Consider the following 21,221-nt stretch of genomic DNA (forward strand, 5'->3'; position numbering starts at 1 on the left):
CTGGTATTTTGAATCCGTAATCAGTTTCCGAAAGGCTGTTATTATGTTACAATGCAGTTAATTGTTTTAGGTCACAATCTTTTAGAAATGCCCTTATTTCTACTTGTTAAAATGTATAATTCATTTCACATCACCTCAAAGGCATAAATATTAAAACACTTAATTAAGCTTTCCACTTTGCATGAGTTGATGTTAATTACATAATGACATACGCCTCCACATCACCTCTAAGAATAAGCGAATCAGATTTCCTCACAGGCTCGACCTTGGACATAACAGAAATTCATTGCCTGTATGCATTGCAGAAACAATCAAGCAATCAGTCCCATCAAAAGGGAATTGAATAAGCACTTGAGAGACCATTTTGCCAATGCACAAGGGTTGTGCAAGAGAATGGGATGGAAAGCTCCCCCCTAAGTGGCGGAATAGATTTGATGGGCTGAATGGTCTGCTTTCATGCTGGAACAATTCTATGATTTGTGTGTTTGAAGTTAAAATTGTTGGTATTGGGGATATCCTGCCACTCTCACTACCCTATCCCAACATGCACTCATTCCTGACAGAACACAAGAGGGATTAGATCCAGATGGAATGTCACATTCATCAAAATCCAGGCTGCAGGCTCTGCTGGACACATCCTATTACACACTGCAGCCACTTCATTTCACCTCACAGCCAAACAAACAATTTTACTGCCAATTTATATCACCTGATGGACAGTAATAGGCTGTGATCCAAAAGGACTGTATTAGGATTTGGGTAGGTACATAGTGTAGTAAACGTATTGACATGACTGTTCAACCATATATTTGTTTTTTTTATTTTCATTACGCTGAAAAAAACCAACAGTGTATAAGTTGGTAAAGTGCCAAATCCATAAATACTTCCTTTCTCCAGATCAAAGTCCTGCTAAGAAAACCTGTGTGGTTCTAAGCTATCTCTGCCTCTTTGTGGAGTATGTTGAATAGTTTTGTTTCCGTCCTATTTGGGCCCAATTGTTTGTTCTGGTATATTTTTCTGATAGTTCCAGTTTCTTGGTCCCAACTGGTTCATCTTCACCATGTTTTTGCCTCCTGCACTCATAGAGAACTGAAGATGCCATTACTTTTGCTGCCAATTTCCTCCTTGCTCTCACCTGAATGGTCAATTTCTGACATTCTCCATCTCTTTCTGAACAAGGGTTCCGACCCAAAACTTCACCTATCCTTGTTCTCCAGGGATGCTGCCTGACCCACTGAGTTACCACAGCATTTTGTGTCTTTCCCTGCACTATATGGCTCCGAGTCTGGAGCTGCTTGGGATGAAGACGTTCAAGATGACAGTGGCGGCGGACATAGGGATGCAACGGGGCCGGTAAGTAGTTTGGTGTTTTACCTCCTGCACCCTCAAAAAAGCAACGAGGACGGCTGTGGGAAGACTAAACGGTGGCCAGGTGAGGCGAGGAACGACGGTTCACAGGTCGATGTGTCCGGATCGAGGTGTCGGTGGAGTGGGCCGCTGGAGGCCTTGCAGCAACCTGGGGGTTGGACTGGATCTGACGCCACTCCAACAGGCCATGTGTGTGGTTCAAACGTGGCCTGCAGTGGCACGAAACGGCGGAGCAGGAGTAGGGGGGCACCAACAACTTTGCTTGGCCAGGCCAACCCTGCAACGCCACTGGGATATCGGGCCTTTATGGCCAAGTTAAGAACTCTACATATACAGTACCACATCTTTGGACTTGAATCATGAAAAATTGTGCCAAAACTGGCCACTCTTGTCTACTGTCTCCGTATACTATTCCTATACACTTGCACTTAACTAAGATTGTGCTTATGAACAGTATTACGTTTTACTGAGCTGTATGCGAAAAAGGTAATTTCACTGTACTGGGTACATGTGGCAATAAAGTATCATTGAACCATTCTGGATCTCACAATCTCAATCTCAAGGGATAGGTTATCCATGAGATGCTCACAGACCCTGCTTCTATTCCATTCTCCCAGTTGCTCTCTCCATTCCAATCACTTTGATAAGGAGACTTTTTGCATGTGTACTGAAATGCTATTCTTCTTCCTGAACCATGGCTCAAAGCATTTTCCCATCGGGGAGAAGCAATGTCTTTCTTTCCCAGTATCCAAGGACTCAAACATGGACTCTCTGTCTGGATACACACACCGTAGTTGTCTGGACTCAAATTCTCTTGCTTTAGCTAACTTACTTTCTCTATCTGAATCAGAACTGATATTTTTGTGATTTTTGGCTGAGTTTTTCTTTTCCCATTGGAAGTCCTGATGTTCTGGGCATGTTCTACAACCCTAATATTAGCAACACATATTGCAGGCAAAGAAACATATTCATGCTCTAACTGCCCCATTAACCATATAATATGGTCTCACTGTATCACTAATATTTTATTTCTCCTATCCTCTCTCTCACCACCTTCTCTACAAATTTAAACTATAAAAAAAAAAAAATCTCCTTCCCAAATCAGACAAAGGAAATCCATTTACAATTTATCTTTCCACAGATGCTGCTTGACTTGTTGAGCAATTCCAGATGTTTCTGTTTATAGAGTTTTAGAGTCATACAGTGTGGAAGCAGAACGTTTGACCAACTTGCCCACACCAATCAACGAGTCCCATCTACACTAATCCCACCTGCCTACGTTTGGCCCATATCCCTCCAAACCCATCTTATGCATGTACCTGTCCAAATGTTTCTTACACTTTGTGATAGTACATGCCTCAACTACCTCCACTGGCAGCTCATTCCACCACCCTTTGTTTCAAAAAGTTATCCCTTAAGGGGTATTAAATCTTTCCCGCCTCACCTTAAGCGTATGTCCTCTGTTCTTGATTCCCTTATTGTGGGAAAGAGACTCTGTGCGTCTACCCGATCTATTGCTCTCAGGATTTTGTAGACCTCCATAAGATCAACTCTCATCTTCCTGCATGCCAAGGAGTAGAGTACTAGCCTGCTCAACCTCTGCCTATAGCTGAGGCCCTCGAGACCTGGCAACATCCTCGTTAATCTTCTCTGCACCCTTTCCAGCTTCACAAAATCTTACCTATAACATGGTGCCAGAACTGAACACAATACTCCAAATGTGGCCTGTTTACAACCTTTACAATGTGATGGTTTATATTCCTTTAATGCTCATATGTGCTTGAGTGAAATTCCTTGAAATTCTTTGTGGTTGGGTAGGATGCTCAGAGAAAGTATAAAGGAAAGAGTGGTTACGGCTGGGGAAATATGGTTGTGTTGTCATCTACCACACATCAGTCTCTATTTAGTAGATATAAAATGTATTTTAAGCAATGTTAGTGCACCATAGGAATTCTTAATCTCTTTCAAAGAGCAGTACCGTAAATATTCTTTGATTGAATAATTTAGGTGCCTAGAAATTATAAAAATAATATGTTGCGCAATGAGGAGCAAAGTCAATGTGTTCAAATACATATTCATATTCCTTTGTTAGCCACGCTGAAGTAATTCACTTGGTGACTCTGATTGTATGCATTGATCTTACAAGTAATAAGTAGCCAGAAAAGAGCAGATCTGAATTAATGCAGAAAGGCACATCACTTTGGTTGATGTATAAGATGTATTTGTTCTTTATGCAAGATGGCACAGCACAAACGCAGAAAATAAATTGATGTATTTGACTAAATGCATCTGATCCTGTTGGTACTGAAAGAACTGAAAGATTCATTTGAAATTCTACTGCTTGTCATAGTTATGGAGCTATACAGCTTTGTTCACCTGTTCTTTAGACGAGCAGGAATGTTGCTACATCAAACCCAGGAAGAACACATTATACTGTACTTAACACGTCGATGTCGATGGACGGTCTCGGTGGCGCAGCGGTAAAGTTGCTGCTGGAGACCCGGGTTCGATCCTGACTATGGCTGCTGTCTGTACGAAGTTTGTACATTTGCCCTGTGACCGCATGGGTTTTCTCTGAGTTCTTCGGTTTCCTCCCACACTCCAAGACGTACAGGTATGTAGGTTAATTGGCTTGGTGTATGTGTAAATTGTCCCTAATGTGTGTCGGATGGTGTTAATGTGCAGGGATTGCTGGTCAGTGTAGAATCAGTGGCCGAAGGGCCTATTTCCGCGCTGTGTCTCTAAACTAAACAAAACTAAGATGCAACATTGGAACAGGTCTATCGACCCACTGAATCCACGCCAACCATTGTACATCCGATCACACCAGCTCTAAGTTATCCCACTTTCGCACGCATTCCCCACACACTTGGGGCAATTTACAGTGGTCAGTTAACCTGCAAACTCACACATCTTTGGGATTTGGGAGGAAACCGTATCACTCGGAAGAAATCCATGCAGTCAAACGGAAATGTGCAAACACCACATAGACAGCACCGAGGTCAGGATCAAACCCAGGTTTCTTGTGCTGTCAGGCAGCCGCTCTACCAGATGTGCCACTATGCTGCCCTCATCTGCAGCAAAACCTCACCTGCAGTAAATTCTTTGAAAATAATATCATGATTAGCCTAAGGTAGGTTTAGGCTAAATCTGTTAATGTCAGTTTTGTTATTGAGAATGGCAAAATGAGATTTTAAAATGTTTTCCATTCCTATGAGACAACCTACCACTGTAGGCATCTTCTGCTGTATGCAAACTTGGTTTGTGGCAAATTTCTGAATTGCAAACTGTTTGGGAGTTCTCAGGAATGGGACCCTCGGAGGATCTAGACAGGTTTTTGCCATTTAAACGGAGATGAGATTTTATTTTCTTCTCAGCTTCCACGATTGTACGTCTTTGGAATTTCCTTCCTCAAAGGATGGTGGCAATAGAGCCTTTACTTTTTGGGGCAAAAGTATTCACACAGTCGACACGCAAGAAGATGAGAAACTACTGTGGGTGAATGGGTATGCAGAGGTGAGGTTACAGTCTGATCAAACACGATCGCATTAAATAGCAGAGCAGGCTCGAGGGGCCAAGTGGTCTCCTCCTCTCCCCAATTCCTAGGTGTATACATTTCTCTAGCTGAGTTCATCGGCTGCAATGCAGGAGGCTTATTTGCCATTGTCAGACCTCTCCGTTTCAGAGGATGCCATCAAAATGAAACTCCCAGGCTGTTGGGAGCCACACAACTGCAGAAAGTTATTGCGGCCACAGGTGAGCGGATAGAGGGTTACTGGAGGTGCGGGAGGGTCAACTATGCTGCTGTCCATTATCACTCTGCAATACACAGCATATGAAGCTACTCATTTTTCTGTCATTACCAAATCCACGATTCTCTGCCTTGCCATCTAATTTATTAATAAATGCACTGATTACCTACTTTACCCATCTGTGCATGCCCCTCTGAGATGCATTAATATCCATCCTTCTGTTTAATGGATTTCCAACATTATATTACCTGCAAATATTAAAATTGTTTTAAAATATTACAATTGCTTTCTTGAAGTCCATGTCACAGGCACACATCAGAAATAGCAGTGTTCATAACATAAACCTCTAGAGGACGCTAATGTCATATGTCTCTCCTGTAGAGGCACAGCTGTTCATTATTGCTGTCTTTCTTACTGACAATGTTCTATCCAGACTGCCCCTTTAATCCCATGGGGTTCAAGTTTGCATATGTTAGGAGATATTCTGGATGCATGCATTTTAAATCTTGTCTTGTAGTGCACAATGTTGCCTAGTTTCGAGAAATCATTATATTTTTGAATTCGTTTCAGCTTTCCTCGAAACAGACTGGGTGATTTAAATCTTCTCATTTGCATCAATGAAAGTAGTGGTGGAAAGTCTCGGTAAATTCCACTATGCAGTATTCTGTAAAAAAATGATCATCATTAATCCAAGATGAAACAATTTGAAATGGAAACTCCGGGATCATGAGGGAAGGACGTTGCTTGCAGAAGTCTGAGGGGATGAAAATAAACTGTGTTTTAATGCCTAGTTGCAGATTTAGATATTTTCTGATTTATATGAGAAATACTGGAAAAATAGTTGCTTGGGCTATAAAGTCATGCATGCCACATTCAACTTGATTAGTACGGGTGTCAGGGGTTCTGAGAAGAAGGCAGGAGAATGGGGTTGAGAGGAAAAGATAGATCAATAGATCAGCCATGATTGAATGGCGGAGTAGACATGATGGGCTGAATGGCCTAGGCACAGCACCAGTAATCAGAATCAGTTGTGAAGGATGGAACTGCAGATGCTGGTTTAAACCGAAGATAGACATAAAATGTTGGAGTAACTCAGCAGGCCAGGCAACATCTCTGGAGAGAGGGATGGATGACTTTTCGGGCCATGACCCTTTTTCAGTCTGAATCAGAGTCAGTTGCCTGGTTCTTTGGCATCCTGATTGCGGGTTCTGGACTCACACCAGGATTGGGAGAGCATCGTGTCAGGCACATGTATATTGAACCACGGAAGTGAACTTCTTGGTTGGTGAATGTCTGGGTGTAGAAGCCATATCACTGAAGACACTTAAAGAAGAGATATATAAATATTTGAAAAGCTACGGGCTTGAAGGCTGTGGGCAACTGGCACAGAAGGGAAGTTGAGGCCTGCTACGATTCAGTAATTATCAAATTGCACACACAAGGAACAACAGATGCTGGAATCTTGTGTGGAACACAAAGTGCTGGAGTAACTCAACAGGTTAGGCAGCATGTCTAGAGGAAACAGCATGTCTGGAAATCCTGACCCAAAATGTCGCCTACCCATGTCCACCAGAGATGATGCCTGACCCACTGAGTTACCTCAGCACTTTATGATGAAATAGTAGCCTCCTTCTGACCTTTCTTCCCTTTTTTTCATGGGTTCATGTATTCTCTTGTACTCTAATCAATTTATTTTAAGCATGCTGAAGAGTCAAACTGATCTTGAAGAGAGTTACCCACAAAATCTGAGCAATCTCTATGGCTGAGGCTCCTCTATGTTTAATATTGGTTGGCTTTAGGCCTTGGTTCTAGAGGGTCTCTGTTACCCAACTATAGTGGTTGGCCTAGAATTTCCTTGATGATTGCAAGGGCACATGAAAGGCTGTGCTGATAACCAACCGTACTTGCGTTTGTATGCTGGACTGTATGGAGTATGCAAAGAAAACCAGGTAAGCCTTGAGCTGGAACCCAGGGATCTTAGAGTCATAGAGTCATACAGCGTGGAAACAAGCCCTTCGGCCCAACTTGCCCACACCGGCCAACATGTCCCAGTGTGTATGCAACCACAGAATTTCACTGTGCCTAGTCACATTTGCCAATAAAGTATTCCTATTCCACTTTAGTTTAGTTTAGTTTAGTTTAGTTTAGTTTAGTTTAGTTTAGTTTAGTTTAGTTTAGTTTAGTTTAGTTTAGTTTAGTTTAGTTTAGAGATAGCGCAGAAACAGGACCTTTGGCCCACCGGGTCCGCCCCGACCAGCGATTCCCGCATTTTAACGCTATCATACACACACTAAGGACAATTTTTACATTGACCAAGCCAATTTACCTACATACCTGTAAGTCTTTGGAGTGCAGGAGTAAACCGAAAATCTCGGAGAAAGCCTACGCAGGTCATGGGGAGAACGTACAAACTCCGTAAAGACAGCACCCCTAGTCAGGATCGAACCTAGGTCTCCGGTGCTGCAAGCGCTGTAAGGCAGCAACTCTACCACTGCGCCATCTGCCTTTGTTTGGCCCATATCCCTGTAAACCTGCTATCCATGTACCTGTCTAATGGTTTCTTACACATTGCAAATAGTTCCTGCCTCAACTATCTACTCTGGCAGCTCGTTCCATACACCACCACCCTTTCTGTGAAAAGGTTACTCCTCAGATTCCTGTTAAATCTTTTTCCCTTCACCTTAAACCTATGTCCGCTGATCCTCGATTACCCTACTTTGGGCAAGAGACTCTGTGCATCTACCAGATCTATTCCTCTCATGATTTTATACACCTCTATCAGATCACCCCTCATCCTCCTGCGCTCCAAGGAATAGAGTCCCAGCCTACTCAACCTCTGCCTATAGCTCAGACCCTCGAGTCCTGGCAACATCCAAGTAAATCTTCACTGTACCATTTCCAGCTTGACACCATCTCTCCTATAAAATGGCACCGAACTGAACACAATACTCTAAATGTGGGCTCACCAACGTCTTATATGACTGCAACATGACCTCCTAACTTCTATATATCTTAAGAACACGGTTCGGTGAGGAGAGAGGTTCATGGAGTGGATCTGTGCAACTGCTGATCATCATTGGATGGAGTCTATGGTAGGAGTTGGTGTCAGACGGCTGACTTTGCAGAAAAGGATTCGGTAGAGGGTGGATAATGGTTTAATGATTGGAAGGTGGAGGGGGCAATAGACATGCATCAGGAGCTTGCTAGGTAGGATGGGCATTGCTACTCTTGTGGGGAAGTATTAGGTGTGGAGTTTCCAAGAAAACAATGGACATGCTCAGGTTCCTATTTCTTTGCTTCCAAGCTGAATGAAAATTCCCGAAGTGGCATGTTCTTGACTGCCACTGCCCATGACTATAGGAAAGTTGCCATTTGAGCTCTGTCACGATAAAGATTACCTGATGTACAGAGCAAAAGGTTAAGGATATGCTTGTGGCTTCTTTGACTTCACTTTAGTCTTTAGACTTTAGAGATACAGCATGGAAGCTGGCTCCTCGGCACTCCGGGTCTGCGCCGACCAATGATCACCCCAGACACCAGCGCTATCCTACGCGCTAGGGACAACGTACAATTCACAGAATTAACCACAAACCTGTACATCTTCGGTGTGTGGGAGGAAACCGGAGCACCCGGATAAAACCCACGCGGTCACAGGGAGTATGTCGAAACTCTGCACAGACTGCATCCATAGTCAGGATCGAAGCTGGGTCTCTGGAATTGTAAGGCAGTAAATTCTATCGCTGTGTCACTGTGCTGCCCATTGAAAGAATGCAACATTTCTACTGACTCTTAGGATTCCCTGGTCTGGAATTGCTCAAATGGAGAAGGACTATTTCAGATGGTATTGTGAACCTCAAGTTCATGCAAGACAGAAGTCCAGAGTAAATGGCAGAAAGTATGCACCACCCCTAGAACTAGACAGCATAGGTTTTAGGAGATTTAATAGAAACCTGAGGATAACCTTTTTACACACCGAGGGTTGTGGGTATCTGGAAGAAGCAGCCAAAGGAAGTAGTTGAGATACAGTAGGTACAATAACAATATTTGAAAGACATTTGGACAGGTATATATATATGGACAGAAAGATTGAGAAAGATCTGGGTCAAGCTTGGGCACAGGAAACGAGCTAGTAAGGGCCATCTTGGTCTGCACAGACGAGTTGGGCCTAATGGCCAGTTTAGGTGCTGTATGACTCTATGACTGAAATCCTCTTGTATTATTTGTTGGGAACAGTGCCATACAGCACAGAAACAGGCCCTTCAGCCCACTATGTGCATGCTACCATCGTGTGCAGACTAATCCCATTACAGGCCTTCTTTAGGTCGATAGCCTTTTATGACTTGAGAATCAAGTCTGGTTACTACTTACATGCTTCTTAAAAGGAGGGATCATTGAACAAAAATCATGTGCTTTACGATCCAATTTCCCAATTTTTATTCAAACTGAATTCGTGGTGCTCATTTACCCTGGTGTTGCAGAGTCTAATTTCTACCCAACTGCCTTTAAGCAGGTTGGACAGTCAAATAAAAGGTGAAAGTTTAGTATTGTTTTATGGAGTTTGAAATAAGAATTTGAATTTACATGAGATTTAAAGTGGCAGCTTAAATATCATAAACAAATAAGAAAAACATAAGCATAATTCTTTATTACTTTGAACTAAATAAACAGTATTTAAAATATTTTAGTTCTGATTACCTTATTGTCATATACAGGGTGCAATAAAATTCATTGTATACATGAAGCTCATTGCGCAAGCAGTATGCTTCATCAGTAATTACTTATCAGTAATGATAAGTGCACCAGCAAATGCAATGAACAGTGCAAAACAACAGAATGGTGCAAATTTGTAGCGTTAAAGAATATTAATGTCCTGTGTCTGCCAGCTTTCATCCCCCTCCCCCCCCCCCCCCCCCTTACAAACAGCCTGAAGAAGGTCCTGACCTGAAACATTATCTTTCCATGTTCCCCAGAGATGCTACCTGAATCGCGGAACTACTCCAACACTTTGTGTCCTTTTGTAGAATTCTCAAGCACCCACTGTCCTTATCCTTCTGGGTGACAGAGGTTATGGGTTTTGCAGATGCTTGATAAGTTTCTGTAATGGTAAATTTCCATTTAGCCTCACTGACAATATTTAACACTATTTAATAAACTTCTTTTGTACATTTTCAATTCAGTTGCATAAACAGCCTTTACTAACAGTACAAAACTGTGAAATTATGTATTTTGATCTAATGCAATGCTGATTTCCAACCCCCTCCCCCCACCTCTACCCCATCCCCACACCACAAGCTCCTACGATTTGCATCTTAAGTCAAGTCAAGTCAAGTCAAGTCAATTTATTTGTATAGCACATTTAAAAACAACCCACGTTGACCAAAGTGCTGCACATCTGACTAGGAAGTGATCTTAAGGCAGAAGTGATCTTCTTTTGTTCATAGCAAGAGCAAAATCAAAATAAGGCCTTTAAATTAGCATTCCTGTGCTTCCCCGCAGTTAAACCAAGCCGGGGAATTTGTTAAATCTGTAACAATGCGGTCTCTCCACTGGGTTGTTATCATATCAGAGGCTTCAGTCTGTTGATTTAATGGTGGTTGGTGCTAATGTACGTCCCATCAACTGCCATAAAAGGCGTAAACCTGAGCACAATTTCTCACACATTGGCGAGTTTATTGAACATTCTACATTGAGAAAGGTTATTGCTGCCACCTCATTACAGAATGTCAGTGATCCTATCTCCAGAGAGATCACGTTGCAGACCTGATGGAATACAAATGTGCAAAGAGCGTTCACAGACAGAGTGTGCCGGGCCTTTTAGCAAAAGCATCAGTGCTGGGAGGGCGAAGGCTTTACAGCCATAAATAATGATAAATGCACATAGATAGCAAAACAAATTGCCATTGGGATTGCTTTAAGAACAGATCTGATAGAAGTGGGCGATGAAATAAACTGCTAATCCAGGCTTTCGTTTGGTTCAGTCAGTAGTAAATTTTGACTGTTTTAGCACTTATACGATTAATTTTACAGATTCATAGCTAAGTTCTTGATGTAAACAATGGCTGCTTTTTAATTGTCGTATCTGAGATCCTCGGGTATGCTCAGGATGATACAAAGTGTATTAAAGAGGAAATACGCACAATGGTCTTCAGAATGGCGATGCAACATTATTGCATATGTTAATCTTACAGTCAGGTTTTCCACATCTAGTAGCAGAATGGCATTGTCATGAACTAGGCAGGACCTCAGAAGGAAGAGAAGGTATCCAACATATCTCCATGCCAATAAATGCCAATAATCCTGCTCTAAATCAGACTGCCCATACTCTACTGATTCAACTGGAGGTTTCTGTGAGTTTAACATACTAACATATACAGGTGTCAGAGGTTATGGGGAGAAGGCAGGAGAGTGGGGTTAGGAGGGAGAGATAGGTCAGCCATGACTAAATGGCGGAGTAGACTTGATGGGCCGAATGAACTAAATTAACTACCCTAATACTACAAAAACACTAAGTCCATAGTGCACCCCACGATACAGACCATAGAAGTTCCTAGTTGCTGAGTTTGGTGTTGTGCAGTGTTATAAGAGCCTGATGGTTGCAAGGAAGAAGCTATTCTTGAACCTGATGGACACGGTTTTCAGGCTATCGTACCTTCTTCCCAATGTTAAGAGCCAATATGAGAGCATGGTCAGGGTGGTGTGGGTCTTTGATGATATTGGCTGCTATGATGAGGCAGCACCTCCTACAGATCTCTTCGATGATGGGGAGGTCAGTGCCCATAAGGAATAGTAGTAGAATTAGGCCATTCGGCCCATCAAATCTACTCTGCCATTCAATCGTGGCTGATCTATCTTTCCATCCTATCCCCATTCCCCTGCCTTCTCCACATACCATCTGACACCTGTACTAGTCAAGAATGATGTGTCCTAGACAGCAAATTCTCAAAATTCTTCAATTCATGTACTTCCTTCCTACTGAGCACAACAGTGAACATTCCTGGAAGTTTTCCAGACCAGTGGAGTGTTTTCTCACACAGGCTGTGCAACCATTTTATTATCAATTCAAATGTGCTCATCAATGCCACTTAATGTGGAAGGCTATAACATATCTTGTGTTGCTTAATGCGTATTAAGTGCGAATTTGTTTCTAAACATTTGCAAGCTATGGGGACTGTTTACAGTTTTCCTTCTCAGTTGGTTTAATTTAGTTTTAGTTTAGAGATATAGCGTGGAAACAGGCCCTTCAGCCCACCGAGTCCACGCTGATCAATGATCACCCGCACACTAGTTTTATCCTACACTTCACCCATGGAACAATTTACAGAAGCCAATTAAACTATAAACCTGCACGTCTTTGGAATGAGGGAGGAAACCGGAGCACCCGGAGTAAACCCATGTGGTCTCAGGGAGAACATACAATCTCTGTCACAGACAACACCCATGGTGAGGATCGAAAGTGGGTCTCTGCCGCTGTACGGCAGCATCTCTACCGTTGAGGTTGAACAGGAAAATGGAGATATCAGTGGCAGGCTGCTTGGGCTTACTGATAGCCCATCTATCCTATCTACAGGGACAGTTAAAAGGCAGCGATTGAACTGCAGTATGATTGTCAGGTATGGTTCATCAGGGAGCCAGTTCCACACCTATGCCAACTGCATCAGGGCACCATTACCCGATGTCAGTGCCAGTTGGGTTGATTTGAGAACTTAATTTTTACAATTCATATTCCTTCTAAATGAGTGCCGTATTTTGTTAACCTGGTGTTATCTAATATAACAAAGTAGTTACCAGGATCAGCATGTTCATCATCTCAACATGCCCACGTACAGTAGTTGTGTGAAGTCTTGCTTCATGGCTCTCCCTATTCAGTGCCTCAGGCTTTTGAAGTTAACCTCCTGCAGACTGGAGACCTAAACCCAAATAACAGCTCTCCATGTCTTGGTGAATGAAACTCCAGAAGGCTTTGATGTATTCAACTCCAAACCTCACTGCAGCTCCTTAAGCAGACAGGCGTACATTTATTAAAAATAAAAATAAAACCTCTGGAAGAACTTGAGCAGCATCTCTGGAGGCAAAGGAATGGTCGATATTTCGGGGCGAGACCCTGCTTCAGGAATGAGAATAGAGAGGGAAGATAGCGAGTATGTCGAAGTAAGAGGGAAAGGATGAGACATGGGCTGGTGGATGATAGGTGATACCTGACGAAGAGCATGCGTGGGGTGGGGATCAATGATGGGCAGATGGATCCAGGTAGAGGAAGGGAGAGGGGAGTGTTGAAGTAGAGATTGGTAGGCAATTGATGGGAACAGATACTGTGAGTGGAGAGAGTGGGAAGAAAGATGATGCTAAATTCCCTTAGTCCGCTCAGGAAGCAAAGGCGCTTTCTAGCTGTCACTTCAATGTGGTTGGTCACGCACGACAGATCATTGGTAATATTAGCGCCAAAGAACTTGAAGCTCTCAACCATTTCCACTTCGGTACCATTGATGCTGATTGGGGCATGCACTCCTTCATGCTTCCTGAAGTCGATAACTAGCTCCTTCGTCTAGCTGACATTGAGGATGTAGTTATTGCCTTGACATCATGTTCCTAAGTTCTTCATCTTAGGAGAGTGGGTTACATGAAATTGGAACATTCATATCACAGGCATGTAGGCTACCTAAACGTAATATGAAGTGCGGCATTGTTTAGGAATGCAAGGGTTACTTGAAATAAGAGAACCAAGTGCTGTTCCTCCAATTTGCGTGTGATCTCACTCTCATTCTCTCCCTCAATCCCTCTCCCCCACCTTAGTCATCCCACTAGTTCCACTGTTCGCATCCTTCTATCCCTTTGTTATCACTTCTTCCCCAGCCACCAATAGGCCATCAGGGATTCCACCCTTCCTTGCTCATCTTTTGCCAGCTCTGCTTTGTTCTGGCTTTTTCTTACCTTCAGTTCTCTCAGTATACTTTCAGTTTGAACCAACCATCACACATCCTTTTTCGCCAGAGATGCTGCCTGACCAGCTGAGTTGCTCCAGCACTTTGTGTCTATCTTCTGTATATCACCAGCATCTGCAGTTCCTTTCTAAACAGTCCTGGACATTGCTGTGCCTCTTTACCTTCCTCAGTCCTCTTTCTCTGTGATGTCCTCTGTTTCTCCAGTCTTTGGTTAGATCCCAACAATTATCTGTAATAAAGGTCCCGTTAAAAAATACACAATACTATGGACTCTGCGGATAGGACAGTGAATGCTGTAATTGTGAGCATTAATAAACATATAGCGTGTTTGAAAAATCACTAAAGGGCTTATGTGCAAAGTGATTGCTGGATTCAAGATGGTTGCGAAATACTCAATTGCAATTGTAATTATTTTTCCTCAGACCCTCAGAATCTTCTGAGCAGATGATCACCATTGTTTCTGCACAGCTGGCTAACAGAATTACTCACAGAGAAATCACAAAATGGCTTGACCTTTAGTGTAAGAAAGCCCATTTAATTACTGGCCTGAAGGCTAATTGGGTGCAGTTGCCCTGTAGGCATCACAAGGCAAGGAGGAGTGCAGGTTTCGATGAAGGTTTATAGATAGAAGTTCAGATTCATACACAGGCATCCAAATAATCTGCACACAATGAATCTATTGCATCCCTCCTCAATTATTCTCTCCCACTTTCTGTACACAACAGCAATTGACACTGTGCACCGGTTTGATGTTCACTTGTCTCTTGCCTTCAATCAGTCGCTATTGATTTGGATGACTAGAGGTTTTGTTTTAATGTTGGTTTTGCACTTTCCCTAGCTTGCCTGAGGTTGCAGGCATTTTTCTATGCAGCTAATGTTTGTCAAATAATTATCACAATGAATAACAGAAAAAAGATCAGATTAAAGTGTCTTTTGAATTTAGAAGGGCATTATTTTGCCGTTCCAGTCAATGTGTTAAAATTAAGTATCTGTTTCTATTGCATAAAAAAATTTCAAGATGATTTTGAGTATCTTAAAAAGAATAGCTTAAGCAACCAGATAGGGCCATTGCAGCTGTATAGAATTCTGTGGCAGCCTTGAACTTGTACAGGAATACATTCCTTGTATTCCTCCAGTTGGCAAGTTCTCAATCAAGACAGGGTGAGATCGAGACTGAGTGACCACAACCGAGCGACCAGGACCGAAAATGGGAGAGCACGACTGAGAGTGGGGTTTAATGATGGAGGATTGGGGCGTCACAGTGGGGCAGGGTCAGAGTTTGTTGCCTTCTGCACCAGAGACCCGGGTTTGATCCTGACCATGGGTACTGTCTGTATGGAGTTTGCATCTTCTCCGTGTGATCACATGGGTTTTCTCTGGGTGCTCTGGTTTCTTTCTACATTCCAAAGATGTGCAAGTTTGTGGGTTAATTGGCTTGTGTAAATTACCCCTGATTTGTAGGATAGAACTGGTGTAGGGGTGATTGATGGTCGGCGTGAACCCAACAGGCCGAAGGGCCTGTTTCCATGCTGTATCTCTAAACTAAATTAAACTGAAGATCATGACTGAAAATGGGAGACCACGATCAAGAGCTAGCGATCATGACCGCGAACGAGGGAATGAGATTGAGAACGAGAGACCAGGACCAAGAATGAGAGACTGTGACTGAGAAATAGAGACCACATCTGTGGAGTTAGGGATTGGGACCGAGAACTTAAGACCTAGAGACCATGACTAAGAATGTGAGACTGTGACCGAGAGTGAGAGACAATGACCAAAATCGAGAGGCAGAGACTGAGAATGAGAAACCCTGACTAAAATTGAGAGGCTAATCTGACCAAAGCCAGTCTCAAAATCTCTGTTCCCATTCAACACAGTTACAAAGCACCATTCACAGAATTGATTGGACCCTTCCAACCTGATCAGGTAGATATAGGTGGAATCTACCAGACCCAGCTCCAGGCTTGAGGTCATCTCCACCCACCCCTTTTCCCACTCAGGGCTTATACACTGATGCTCAACTTGTTTAAGCAGCAACGATTCAGGAGTGTTGGGCGGTCAATTTAGGATGCCATTTCCTTCTGCCGTCTCATTGATAGAAACCTCTCACCATTTGGACCAGCAGGTCAATCTCAGTGATAGGCATTACCACCATTATCCTTCCAGGCTACTAAGGAAGAACATACTGAGCATGCCACGGCCGGCTTCATCTCAAATGAGGAGAACAATTAGATGAAACAGCATTAGTGTCTGCAAACCTGCCTGGCTTTGCACGGGTCCAGCGGTCAATAAACTACAGAGAGAGAGAGAGGTATCAGAGCACCCTCCAGTCAATCAGGAATCACCAAACTATTGATGTTCAATGTGCACAGCTCATGGATTCAGCACTGCTTGTCTCTTGCTGAAAACAACATGCAGCATTTGTTACTCTAAGGAGAGATGTTTCTAATGCTTCATTGTTCCATCTCCCACCAGCATGACTCAGCTGATCCATCTCTTCTGTTATATATGATGGGGGCTGTATTTTACATGTGAAAATATGAATTAGTAATGCGAGAGGGCTGGAGCCTCTTTCACCATTCAGAACATTTATGGCTGCTCTGCTTGTAATAATATCCCATTCCTGCCTGCCCCGGTAGTTTTATACCTCCTTGTTCATCAGAATCTATCTAGCTCCACCTTACAAATATTCAAAGATTGCTACCATTGCCTTCTGACGAAGAGAGTCTTCACTGACAGAAAACACTTTGCCTCATCTTCACCTCGAGTGATTGATTGAAAGATACAGCATGGATATAGGCTGACCATCGACACTTGATTTCTATGTTATCACACTTTCGCATCCACTCCCTACACAGCAGGGCAATTTGCAAAGGCCAATTAAATTACAAACCCGCATGTCTTCAGGATGTGCGAGGAATCTGAAGCATCCAGAGGAAGCCCATGCGGTCACAGGGAGAACGTGCAAACTCCTAACTGACAGCACCCGAGGTGAAGATCGAACCCGGGTTTCTGGCATTGTGAGGGAGCAGCACTACGAGCTGCACCGTTTACCCATTAAATGGGGAAACCCTTATTAAAGACTGACTCCTAGTTCTAGATTCTCCCATAAGAGTGAACATCCTTTCCATATTCACCACAACCCTGCCACAATCTCATATGTTTTTTATAAAATCCCGTCTCTACTGAATTCCAGTGGATTCTACAGAGCCTGACATCAGTGAAAGATACAGCATGGATACAGAGTGGGGAAGAAGAAATTGCGGAACATTTAGATAGTAGTAACAGGATCGTTCCGAGTCAGCATGGATTTACGATGGGGAAATCACGCTTGACTAATCTTCTGGAATTTTTTGAGGATATAACTAGGAAAATGGACAAGGGAAAGTCAATGGATGTGGCGTACCTGGACTTTCAGAAAAACTTTGATAAGGTCCAACATAGGAGATTAGTGGGCAAGATTAGAGCACATGGTATTGGAGGTAGGGTGCTGACATGGATAGAAAATTGGTTGGCAGACAGGAAACAAAGAGTAGGGGTTAACCAGTCCCTTTCAGAATGGCAGGCAGTGACTAGTGGGGTACCGCAAGGCTCGGTGCTGGGACCACAGCTATTTACAATATACATTAATGACTTAGATGAAGGGATTAAAAGTAACATTAGCAAATTTGCGGATGACACAAAGCCGGGTGACAGTGTGAACTGTGAGGAGGATGTTATGAGGATGCAGGATGACTTGGACAGGTTGTGTGAGTGGGCGGATGCATGGCAGATGCAGATTAATGTGGATAAATGTGAGGTTATCCACTTTGGTGGTAAGAACAGGAAGGCAGATTATTATCTGAATGGTGTCAAGTTAGGAAATGGGGAAGTACAAAGAGATCTGGGTGTCCTTGTTCATCAGTCACTTACAGTTAGCATGCAGGTACAGCAGGCAGTGAAGAAAGCTAATGGCATGTTGGCCTTTATGACAAGAGGAATTGAGTATAGGAGCAAAGAGGTCTTCTGCAGTTGTACAGGGCCCTAGTGAGACCGCACCTGGAGTACTGTGTGCAGTTTTGGTCTCCAAATTTGAGGAAGGATATTCTTGCTATTGAAGGCAGATTATTATCTGAATGGTGTCACGTTAGGAAATGGGGAAGTACAAAGAGATCTGGGTGTCCTTGTTCATCAGTCACTTACAGTTAGCATGCAGGTACAGCAGGCAGTGAAGAAAGCTAATGGCATGTTGGCCTTTATGACAAGAGGAATTGAGTATAGGAGCAAAGAGGTCCTTCTGCAGTTATACAGGGCCCTAGTGGGACCGCACCTGCAGTTTTGGTCTCCAAATGCGAGGAAGGATATTCTTGCTATTGGGGGCGTGCAGCGTAGGTTTACTAGGTTAATTCCCGGAATGGCGGGACTGTCATATGTTGAAAGACTGGAGCGACTAGCCTTGTATACACTGGAATTTAGAAGAATGAGAGGGGATCTTATCGAAACATATAAGATTATTAAGGGATTGGACACGTTAGAGGCAGAAAACATGTTCCCAATGTTGGGGGAGTCCAGAACCAGGGGCCACAGTTTAAGAATAAGGGGTAGGCCATTTAGAACGGGGATGAGGAAAAACCTTTTCAGTCAGAGAGTTGTAAATCTGTGGAATTCTCTGCCTCAGAAGGCAGTGGAGGCCAATTCTCTGGATGCTTGAGAGAGAGCTAGATAGAGCTCCTAAAGATAGCGGAGTCAGGGGGTATGGGGAGAAGGCAGGAACGGGTACTGATTGTGAATGATCAGCCATGATCACATTGAATGGCGGTGCTGGCTCGAAGGGCCGAATGTCCTACTCCTGCACTTATTGTCTATTGTCTGTCTATTCCAGCCGAAGCTGTCTTCCATCCTTCATAAGGCACCTGCCCATTCCAGCTACAAAGCTAATAAACCTTCTCTCAATTGCTGCCAAAACATTAATATCCTTTCTTTCCCTAAATACCAGCTTTAATATTGTTTGACTTTTGATTGAACATCAATCATATTTCTTCATTTTTTAGCATTTGTTCCTGGCAAGAATGACTGCTTCAAATAAATAGCACTAAAATGAAACCCTATATCTCTTTAATTGGTTGTAAATAAACCATGTACAGTGCTTTGTTCATGTCAAAAAAATAATTTTAATTGAATAGCCCTGTCAGATCATGGTTTGGCTGTTTATGAAAATAAATCTCAACAATCCCAGTAATTTATTAAAATAGCTGATGTTTCAGCAAGAATATTTCAGCTTGAGGGCTCCAAACACCAATCTAAACCAAAGCATTTAATCTGTAAATCTTTGTGTTAGTGAGACATTAATGAAACCTCAGTTTTTCCAAAGAACTATTTCACATAAAAACAATATTAGAAGTGGTAAAAATCTTAAATGTTGTACCTGATAAAGAAAACCAATTGTATATACAATTTTTACATTGATTGAAAATAAGTCCTTTGCTGTCAGTCTTGTTCAATAAACAGCAGTCTTGGCTGGAAGTGCAACTATTGTTGGTTTCAGGCATAGTTGTAGACACAAGGAGCTGCAGATGCTGGCTTACAAAAAAAGATACAAAGTGCTGGAGTACCTCAGGTCGGGACTAAAGTTTAGTTTAGAGATACAGCGTGGTAACGGGCCATTCAGCCCACTGAGTTTGTGCTCACTAATGATCACCCATATACTAGTTCTATGTTATTCCACTTTTGCATCCCACACAAAGAAAATTAGCCTACAGACCTGCATGCCTTTGGAATGTGCGAGGAAACCATAGCACCCAGAGAAAACCCAAGGAAGAAACCCATAGAGAGAACGTACAAACTCCATACAGTCAGCACTCATGGTCAGGATCGAATCTGCGTCTCTGGTGCTGTAAGGCAGCAGCTCTACCGCTGCACCACTGAGAAAGCTGGTAGAGAGGTGGGAGTGGGACAAATCCATGATTCTTTAGACTTTGGAGATACAGAGTGGAAACTGGCCCTTTGGCCCACAAAGTCCACGCTAACCAACGATTACCCATACAATAGCACTATCCTACACACTTGGGACAATTTATAGAACCAATTAACCGAGAGGTCTTTGGGATGTGGGAGATAACCAGAGTACTTGGAGAAAACCCACAGTCATACAAACGTACAAACTCTGAACAGACAGCATCCATTGTCAGGATCAAACCTGGATCTCTGGCATTGTAAGGCAGCAACTCTTACCACTGCGTTACTCCCCATTTTAAAGCAAAACAGCGGAGGAACGTCTGAGAAGGAGTCATCATTGGCAGGTGAAGTCTTGTTGTCAGAGACAAAGGCCTGGAGGCGGAGGCTACAGAAAAAGAGTTCAACATCATGATGGGCTTGGAGCTCACTAAGGTTTCCATGAGGAGGAGGAGGAGTATTGGAGATGGGAGCTCTTTACCAGCTTTCTCCCCCCCGTCTACTGCAATCAGTTTGAAGAAGGATCCCTACTCAAAATGTCACCTATCCATATTTTCTTGGGATGCTGCCTGACTCATTGAGTTACTCCAGCACTTTGTGACTTTTTTTGTAAACCAGTGCCTGAAGTTCCATGTTTCCACACTTCTATACTATGGGAAGAGAAACAGGTTAAAATTTCATGTTGTAAACCCCTACATTAGGACTATGAAAGAAAGAAAAAAAAGATAGTTTTAAAATGCAGAGAGGCAGGAGGAAGAATGAATAGGACAAAGGGAATATTTGCTAGGGCGAGATGACTGGAATACTGTGGTGATAAATTGTGAAGAAGGTAGCTGGTTGATAGAAGGCAGTGTGCAAGGAAGAAAGTAAACAAAGATATAAAAACTGTCAAATGCAATGGGATATGATCAGATTACACAGTATCTGGCAAGAGAACAAAGATGTCACAGCAGAACTGGCCATTTCAGATCAAAGCACAAAATGTGAGTTAGCTGAAATTGTTGAATTTGGGATTGAGTCTAGAGGGCTCCAAAATGTCCAGATCGAAGATGAGGTGCTGTTGCTGAACCATATGTTGGTCCTTTTTGGAACATTGCAGTAAGCCACAGACAGTTAGGCCAGAGTGGGAATGGTGCGGAGAAATACTATGACCTATAGCTGGAAGCTCAGGGTCCCCCGATAGACTGAACAAAAGTGCTCTGCAAGCATTCACCCAATGTAGAGGAGACCA

This window comes from Rhinoraja longicauda, chromosome 4, assembly GCF_053455715.1.
Source record: "Rhinoraja longicauda isolate Sanriku21f chromosome 4, sRhiLon1.1, whole genome shotgun sequence".
NCBI classification, from domain to species: domain Eukaryota; kingdom Metazoa; phylum Chordata; class Chondrichthyes; order Rajiformes; family Arhynchobatidae; genus Rhinoraja; species Rhinoraja longicauda.